Below are 9590 nucleotides of genomic sequence, written 5' to 3' on the forward strand. Positions count from 1 at the left end.
TCTTGCATTCTATCCACTGCACAAGGACTTGGGAACAAACCTGAATCTCGTATTCATAGCTCAGTCACATATGTCAATCTACAATAGAGCATCTGCTGGGAGAGGAGAGCCCTGGTTCCCTTGCAACCAGCAGCTGAGAGGGGACATAATTCACTGGTGTATTCTGCCCTTTCCCTGGAAGAAAAACACCAATAGGAGGAGGACCTCAGTCAATTCCTGTAGGCCTTATATTTGATGTCAAGGGCTTGGAGGGCTCTAAATTGCCCAACACTTCCTGCTCCTTCCAGGGATTGATGCTTCAGTGTCTGCTTGTTTCAGTGTCACTCTTTTCTCTGAAGATGCTGGGGCCTGATAAAATGCAAATACATCTTAGGCCTCCCAGGGATTACAACTTGAGCTACTGTCAATCATGACAGTTTTGTGCTCACTTCGGCAGCACATACACTAAAATTGGGACGATATAAAGAAGATTAGCATGGCCCCTGTGCAAGGATGACACACAAATTCAAGAAGCATTCCATTTTTTTTTTCTATATTCAACTCTGTCCCCTGTGGATATGTACAATTAACTATGTGTTAATAAAAAAATTAAAAATTAAAAAAAGTCATGACAGTTTTGTAGGAATAATGGATTTGAGAGGGTTTAAGGCACCTGGTGCTTGGTGGGGATAGGAGGTGTGGCACCCTAGAAAGGGAAACGGATACAGAAAGGGACACCTGAGGATTGGGTAAGTATCGGTGGGTTCAGAGAGCAAGTCAGTCATACAAGTTTTTGGCTTTTGTTTTTTGGCAGTTGGCTCGTACAGGGATTGAACCCTGAACCTTTGTGTTATCAGCACCATGCTCTAGCCAACTGAATTTTTTTTTTTTTTTGGCAGCTGGCCAGTAAGGGGATCCGAACCTGTGACCTTGGTGTTATAAGGTTGTGCCCTAATCAACTGGGCTAACCAGCCAGCCCAGCCATATAAGTTTAAGAATGGGATGAAACAATACAATATCTGGGATTTGCTTCAAAACAGCCTGGGGATGGGGAAAGTGGGTAGAGATAAAGATAAAATACGATTAGCCATGAGTTGATAATTGCTGAAGCTGGGTTAGGGGTGCACGAGGGTTTATTCTGCCTACTTGAGCATATGTTTGAAATTTTCCATAGTAATTTTTAAAAGAATAATGAATAATAAAAAACATGTTTTATGCTTTATTCTTTGCAGAGGCCTTTCACACATATTTTGTATGCCGCTCACAAATAATTTTTTTTTCCCATTTAAAGACAGTAATACTGAGATTCAGAGAGGCTAAGTCACTCATGCAAGGTGGAATTGAGAGATGAATCTGGGCCTTCCAGCACTAGATTACTAACCTTGGTATACTAACCTCGTATCCCAAGGTTAGTCTGGGGCAGGAGGCAACAGAGGCAGGATCGGCAGCCTCTGCTTGGCAGAGGCTGACACGCAAGGACGGGTGACCCAGGGAGCCAGTCCTGTCCACTTCCAGGTCCTGCCTCGAGGCAGCCCAGCTTGTGTATAATTGGTGTGGCACAACCCCAGCAGGGCCTTAGGGAGTCATTGAGCTCACAGTGGAAAGCTTCCAGCCACTGATTTCACATACTTCTTGGTAGTTAAGAAAACACCGAGTCTAGCCCAGCAGGCTCTGGACCCTTTCATGGGCATCTTGAGGACTGTTGCCTGAACATCTGGGTCTGATAAAGGGAGACCCATGTGGGCTTCCCTGCCCCCTTTCCCATAACTATTTCCGCACGTACCCTTGAAGCTCTGTGCGTGTGGCTGTTCTTTTCTTTTCTTTCCTCCCAAACATATGGATTCCCAGCTCCTATTTCAAACTCAAATGCTCCTCTGCTATAAACTCCCCAAAGCTCTCAATTTCCTTTTTCCATTGCTCATTCTTTCCTAAAGTGCACGAAAAAGCTTCTCTTAGCTCTGTTCCAATTTCCTTGTTTATGAAAGAAGGGCAAGGAGAACAGTGATTTCAATTATCAAGGTTAAGCAAAGCCTGCTTCCTTCCTTAGGACACTCCTCAATAACCTGGGAGATCAAAGCTTACCAGGTACAAGGGACAAATCACAGAAAAGTTCTGACTCCTCCAAAATATTTATCCTGCAGGAGGCCCGATACAGCACCATCTGCTCCCTTTATCTGGCTGAAACTTCCTCTTTTAAAATCACTAATGGAATAGAAAAAAGAAAAGTCATGGGCATGATTCCCAGAAGGTTAATGCTGAAGTGGGAGTGTGTTATCTGGGAAGCCAGGAACAGGTCCTTACCTGCTCCTCAGCCTGTGCCCTTATACGTCTTTATGTAAAGGCAACTTATCCCCTTGAAGGCACAAAGAACCCCAATAGGGGCAGAGAGGAAAGGATGTTTAATGTATCAAGGGCCTAGGGGATAGAGGTCCTCACCCAGGCAGAGGTCAGGAACCGCAGGGGCCTTCGGAGGCCCCTGCAGGCAACATAAATGTCCTGGGGGATAAGATGATAAAAGGCAGCTGAGGGAAGAGTGGGGACAGGAGACAGCAAGTCCTCTCTGAAAGGGGCAGCAGCTGCTCGCTTCTGGCTGATTGTGGTTGTGGAAGAATGTGAGCCCTGTGTTGTCAGATCTTCCATTTTTCCAAAAGAAGTGAAAATCTGGATTTCATATGAAGCCATCCAATTTGGGAACTGATTTCTGTGGGGTTTTGTTGTTTGTTTTTTGTGGGTTGTTTTGGCAGCTGGCCACAATGGGGATCTGAACCCTTGACCTTGGTGTTACAAGGCTGCACTCTAACCAACTGAGCTAACCAGCCAGCCCTGGGAACTGATTTAGATAAAAAACATTGCAAAGGCCCAAATGAGCCAAATAGGATCCATCTAGCAGTCCCAGTTCACCCAAGCACCCCCAGTTTGCAACCTAACCTAGGAAGTGGGTGCTGCACACCTGCAATGTGGTACAGAGTACGGGCAAAGAGGCCAGGAAGAGGTCAGATGAAGCCATACTGAGAAAGGCCTTGACCAGCATACTAAGGAGATAGGACTGCTTGCTGTTTCCGGGGTTCCTGAAACACTTTCAGGCTTCTGTGATTTTATCATGCTATATCTGCTGCAGGTTGGGTCCTTACCAACAACCCTCCCACTGTCTTGTGAAATTCTGCAAGGCCAGTCCAGAGCTCTCTTTGGGTGGGTCAAGTTGTCACTTCAGCCTCTGACCACAATCAACTCAACCTTAAAGCCAACTTAAAATTCCCTGCCCACAGAAGAAATCAAGTAACGCCTTCCTTTCTTTCACACTGGACAAAGTCACAACCAGTAACTCTGCATATTTAAGGATGGCCTGTAGGGGGATCTGAATCCTTGACCTTGGTGTTATTATGTAAGGCTGCACTCTAGCCAACTCAGCTAACCGGCCAGCTGCTTAAGGAGCTCTTCTCCCCACCCACCTCCAAAAAAAAATGTTGCATTTCAAAGACAACTTCTGTTCCTCATCTCTGTAAGGGAGAAAAGAGGGAAATCAACGCACAGAGTTGAGGGCTATTCGCAAAAAGACACGTCTGGCAAGACTCCAAAGAGTTGGCAGAACCTCATACTAAGCTAAAAGTTCAGGTATTTTCCTGAACAGTACATAATAAAGATAAGCAGAATTTCCTTACAATGGAATGGTAAATAAATCTAAAGTGCAGAGAAAGATGAGAAAAAAATCTGTGGCAAAAGTGTGAAAATCTAATCTCTTTCCCTGGCATTACCTTTTTTGCTGCCAGTTAGATTCTCTTAGTCTTGCAATTCTCTACGTACAGGAAATTAGAAGGATGAGTGGGAGAAGGTGACAAGAGGAGAAATTTCAGAGCAAGGGAAAATGTGTTGCATAAGGGATTGCCTACAGCAGGGAGTGTGCAGGAATGTCTGGGTGTGTATTTGCATACTTCATTTGTATGCAGGCTGTTTTGGTAGAAGGAGAAGGGTTTCTCATTCTTGAGTAAATACAAAACCCTCCTGAGAGGACCTTCATGACTCCAGTCTCCATCTCTCTCACCTCTCCAACACACTGTTGCTATTCACTTATCAATATGTATTTATGGAACCAAAGTCTAGGGTTCAATCCCTGTACCGGCCAGCCACCAAAAAGAAAAGAGAAGAAAAAAAAAAAAAAATTATGGAGCACCTTCTGGGTATCAGGCACCGTGATATGCACTGGGGTACATCAATGAACAAGAGAGACACAGTGATAATCCTCATGGGGCCCACAGTTTAAAAGGGAGGCAGGCAAGTGATGGGAAACTACAATTTAGGGGGTCAGCACTCTGATAAGGGAAGTAGAGAGGGCATGGGGAAGGAAGCTTAAACAGAGGGGAGGGTGGCAGGTTGGTTCAGTTGGTTACAGCACAGCCTTATAACACCAAGGTCAAGGGTTAGGATCCCCATTCTGATCAGTTGCCAAAAAAGGGGGGGAGGGAGCAGCTGGAGAATGGATCCTGGAGGAAATGAGTCTACCCTCAGATCTGAAGGATTAGCTGGAATTGGACAGGTAAAAGGGAAGGAGAATGTTTCAGGCAATGGAAACAGCATGGGCAAAGATCTGGAGGCTGGATTTCCCCTAGCACTTCATGAAGATCTGCTGTTGGCACCAAGGCAAGTTCCATCCTGGGAAGAGTTTCAGCAGAGTTCTGGAGCCAAGTATGGGCCAACGTGGCAATGGCCATAAGCCAAGCCTGAGAACCTCAAAAATCTTTGTTCTCAGATTTTAAACTGCTCAGTTAAAAGCATTTAAAGTGCTCTCCTATCCTTAGAGTACAAAAAATATAGAACGGAGAACTAAAGGTTTAGGGGACACTCTGGAATACAGGCCCTTCTCTGGATAAGGAGTGCAAACACTAAGGGTAAAGCATAGCACCTGAGACAAACTGACTTTTAAATTCCCATTTACAGAGGACAAAGAACATTCATACATTTTGTCCTCTCCCTCTTTCTCTCCCCCCCACCCCCACACATTAATCTGGTGAGCTAGGCAGAGTAGGTGTTAGATTTTTTACATATATTTTTTGTAACATCAAGGTGAAGGATTTAGATCTCTGTACTGGCCAGCCATTCCCGCCACCCCCCGCCCCTCCCCCCTCCAAAAAAGTTTTTTTTTTATTTAATATTTTTATAGAGGAGAAAACTGAGGCCCAAAGGAAAAGAGAATCCAAGGTTATTAGTTCATTCATTCATTTACTGACTCAACAAACATTAACAGAGCACCTGCTGTTGGCAGGCTTATGCTAGGTGTTACAGATAGAGTGGTGAATGAAATCAGACACTTCAGAGTTCGAACCCATTGGAATTCTGATTCCAATTCCAGTGCCCTTTCCAATATATTGAAATGCACATTGGATCTGTTGTCTCCAATATCCCAGTGGCTTGGTTGGGTGCTTTACTGCCTCACAGTCTTTGTCAGCACTACCACCCCCCAAAACATACCCCCAAAGAAGAAACACCATAGTTGTTGTACAAATATATCTTCATATTTTCCCTGTAAGTCCCTCTCACATAGAAATTCCGTACCCAACAAAGATTGTCCTGACCTGGTTGCCTCTGAGAGTTGCTACGAGGTTTCCCATCTCACCTCTACCCCATACTAGCCTAGAGCAAATGCTTTTACAATCTTACCTTTTGCAAGTCTTCCCTCTAAATATTGCCTTATGGAAATAGGAATGGGATAAATGTTCTCTCAGAGCAAAAGGGGGAATACTAAAGAGGGAAGAGAAAGCATGGAAGGAGCAAGGGAAAAGACACCAGACCTACTTTGCCTCCTGCACAACTCTGCTGCAAGCCAACTCTGGCCAAGGTCAGAGATGACTGGCAAAACCCAACTAGACAGACATCCCTCAGAGATGCTTGAGAGAGGCTGGTGTACTTCCCCAGAGCCTGGGCAATGTTATTTCCTGGGGCAATGCAAGTCACAGAGCATGAAAGCTGATGACTGAATGTCTGGGGCAGGGTGGGAGGCCTTGCCAGGAGGTGGGGGTGGAGAGGTAGAAAAGGGAGGAGGGGTGCAGACTTGGCTGGTTTTGCACAGACAAATCTCTTCATTTTTCCAGACTGGAAAAAGCTGTTTGGGCTGTGCACATTTGCAGAGAGTCACGGTATTTACTACGCTTCCTGGCTCAACAGATTTCTTTTTGTCATTCAGTCAAACGCAGCTTGTATTTTTCATAGCAAGAGCTGAACAGACTGCGGGAGCTCTTACCCCACGTTGTGTTCAAAAACACATCACGAGTGACTCAAAAAGCCCAGCTCACTTGGGCAGCAGGGGCGTGTGGGGTAGTATGTTGCAGAGACAAAGACCTGTGTTTAGACAAACACTCTCTCCCCCTTGGAGGTATATTATAGTGACACTCCTTATTTTCCCAGCACACATTTTTTTTGAGCAACTGTAATAACAAACTGCTATCCTAGAAACTCATTCCTGCACTTTGCATGTGCTTCTTGGTTATCCATGTTAACAAACATGGTGGGGTGCAGAGGAGGGATAATAAAAAAAGAAGTGGTTAATTAAAAAAAAAAAAATTCCTTCTTGCCACAATATGCTTCCTAAGATCTGTGTCTATGTACAGAACACTTCTGATACCAAATGTGTGGGGTTTTCCCCCATGCCAACCAATTCTCCAACACCTACAATTTAATTCAATTCTGACACTAAATACCTGGAGTTAGCAGCAGATCCCACAGGTTAAGGGCTCAGTCCCACAGACTGCCCCCACTTCAGATGCTAATCACAAATCCTGTACCACCAAGATATCTGTCAACCCCACTATAAATTCAGGGAGTTCCTACAACTTCCTCCACACGTTTTGTAATGTGCTATAGCTTACCATACCTAAGGAGGAGGTTGTAGGAACACAGAACTCATGGAAATACCTTGCATACGTTTACTAGTTTATTATGAAGGATACAAGTCAGGAACAGCTAGATGAATGAGATACTTAAGGCAAGGTATTGGGGGGTGGCGCTTCCATGCCCCCTCTGGGCCCTCCAACTTCCCAGCACCTCAATGTGTTCACCAACCCTCAAATCTCATTGTTCAAGAGTTTTTATAGAGCTTAACTTCCAGCATTCTTCCCCTTCTCAGAGGGAGGTCCATAGGTGGGGCTGAAAATTCCAATCCTCTAATCACTTGGTCTTTTCGGTGACCACCTCCATCCTGAGGCTATCTAGGGGCTCCACCTTAAGTCACCTCATTAGCCTAAACTGAGATGTGTTTGAAAGGGGCTCATTATGAATAAGAAAAGACACTTCTATCACTCAGGAAATCCCAAGGGTTTTAGGAGCTCTGTGCCAGGAAGAGAGGCAGGGTGCAAAGACCAAATATATTTTTGTATTATACCACAGAGCCTAACTAGAGTTTAGCTCCAGAAGCATTTCTTGCCAGATGTCAGATTAGAAAGTCATCTGCTGAACTATTTTATGCTAAGACATCAATTCGATCCAACGAAAATTGATCAAGCATTTACTATGTGCAAAAAGTATGGTAGCACTGGGGGTGGAGGCGTCCAAGCTGACCACAGCTTAACATGCACTCGGCATTTTTAAGAGAAAACGGTATGTGAGCCCAATGGCATGCTCAGCCAGTGGTGGAATTTTAAGTACCACGGATGGGCCAGCTCAGTAAGGAAACTTTTGTGGGAGGTAGGAGAGGGGAGAGCTTTTCCAGGACCCTTCATATCATACTCTAAGGCTCCTGTACCTAAAATGTGAGCCAAACCACCATACTGGGAGTGCAGTCATCAAATGTTGCTCAAACAACCTAGGAGTCATGCTACCCAAGAGTTGCGGAGTGGGAGCCTCATTTTCAGAAGTGACATGATGACATATTCAGACAGCCTCTGACCTCTCCAGGCAGGTTAGCATCACCTGATACAATGTAGTAAATAGAGCCTCTAATCTCCTTCTCCTCTCTAGGTTGGCAAAGCACAAAATCATCTTGTATTGATTTAAAGAGAGAAAGGACCCACACAGACTTCTCAAACCTGCTTCTGAGCCAAGAGCCATGGGGAGTTTGGAGAGTGAAGATGGGGAGGTAAACAGGTAAGGGTCTTTAGGGGACCAGGGGAATTAGGGGAGCTAGAAATTCTGTACAATTCGAGTTAACTACACCAGAAGTGGTTCATTTTTCTTTTCCCCCTTAAAAGACTATTATGGGCACAGGCAACAGAAGTAGCATGACTGAAAGATACAAAGTTTTGGTTAGAAAGGAGGAATAACTTTAGTGACTTATTACACAAAATGGTGCCTATAATAAATAATAGTGTATTGTACATTTCAAAATTGGTAAAAGAATAGATTTTAAATATTTTTACCACAAAAAAATGATAAGTATGTGAGGTGATGAGATTTATCAAACAGCCCGATTTAATCATTCCACATTGTAAACATATATTAAAACATTACACTGAACACCATAAATATGTAAGTTATTTGTTGATTAAAGATAAAAATTTAAAAAATAGAATAAAAAGTAGACAAATTGGACATCGTGAAAATTTTTTAAATTTCTGCATCAAAAGACAGTATCCACAGAGTAAAAAAGCAACCCACTGATCAGAGAAAATATATGCAAAGCATATATCTGATAGGGAATTCATATCCAAAAGATATACAGAACTCCTATAACTCAACACAACAAAAACAAACAACCCGATTCAAGGACTTGAATAGATACTTCTCCAAAAAAGACATACAAATGGCCAATAAGCACATGAAAAGATGCTGAACATCACTAATCTTTGCATTTATATATATATATATATGTATTGTGTGTGTGTGTGTGTGTGTGTGTGTGTGTGTGTGTGTGTGTGTGTGTGTGTGTGGCTGGCCAGTACAAGGACCTTGGTGTTATCAGCACCATGCTCTAATCAACTAAGCTAACTGGCCAGCCCCTCAACATCACTAATCATTAGGGAAATGCAACTCAAAACAACAATGACATACCACCTCATACCCATTAGCATGGCTACTATCAAAAAAACAAAATAAGTGTTGGTGATGATGTGGAGAAATGGAAACCCTTGTGCACAGTTGGTGGGAATGTAAAAAGTTAATAGCTGCTGGCCAAAACAGTATGTTGGTTCTTCATAAAAGTTAAAAATAGAATTACCATAAGATCTAGCAATTCCACTTCTGTGTATATACCCAAAAGAATAGAAAACAGAGTCTTGAAGATAAATTTGCATAATACCCACGTTCATGGTATTATTCACAATAATAAAGAGGTGAAAGGAACCCCAGTGTCCATGGATGAATGAATGGATAAGCAAAGTATGATATACACACACAGTGGAATATTATTCAGTCTAAAAAAAAGGAAATTCTGACACATGCTACGTGGATGAACCTTGATGACATTATGCTAAGTGAAATAAGCCAGTCACAAAAGGACAAATATTGTATGATTCCACTTATATGAGGTATTTAGAGTAGTCAAATTCATACAGACAGACAACAGAAGGGTGGTTGCCAGGAGCTAGGAGAAGGGATAAATGGGGAGTTGGTGTTTCGTGGGTATAGTGTTTCAGTTTTACAAGATGAAAAGAGTTCTGGAGATGGATAGTGGTGATGGTTGCACAATA

At 43.3% G+C, this 9590-nt stretch overlaps 1 non-coding gene across 1 annotated transcript; it reads left to right on the plus strand.

The window, feature by feature from the left end:
• Positions 1-420: 420 nt before the first annotated feature.
• LOC134389769 (U6 spliceosomal RNA) lies at positions 421-527 on the plus strand. Its single transcript, XR_010024745.1, has one exon. It is a non-coding gene; the product is annotated as a U6 spliceosomal RNA (small nuclear RNA).
• The last annotated feature ends 9063 nt before the right edge of the window (positions 528-9590 follow it).

This window comes from Cynocephalus volans, chromosome 10, assembly GCF_027409185.1.
Source record: "Cynocephalus volans isolate mCynVol1 chromosome 10, mCynVol1.pri, whole genome shotgun sequence".
NCBI lineage: Eukaryota > Metazoa > Chordata > Mammalia > Dermoptera > Cynocephalidae > Cynocephalus > Cynocephalus volans.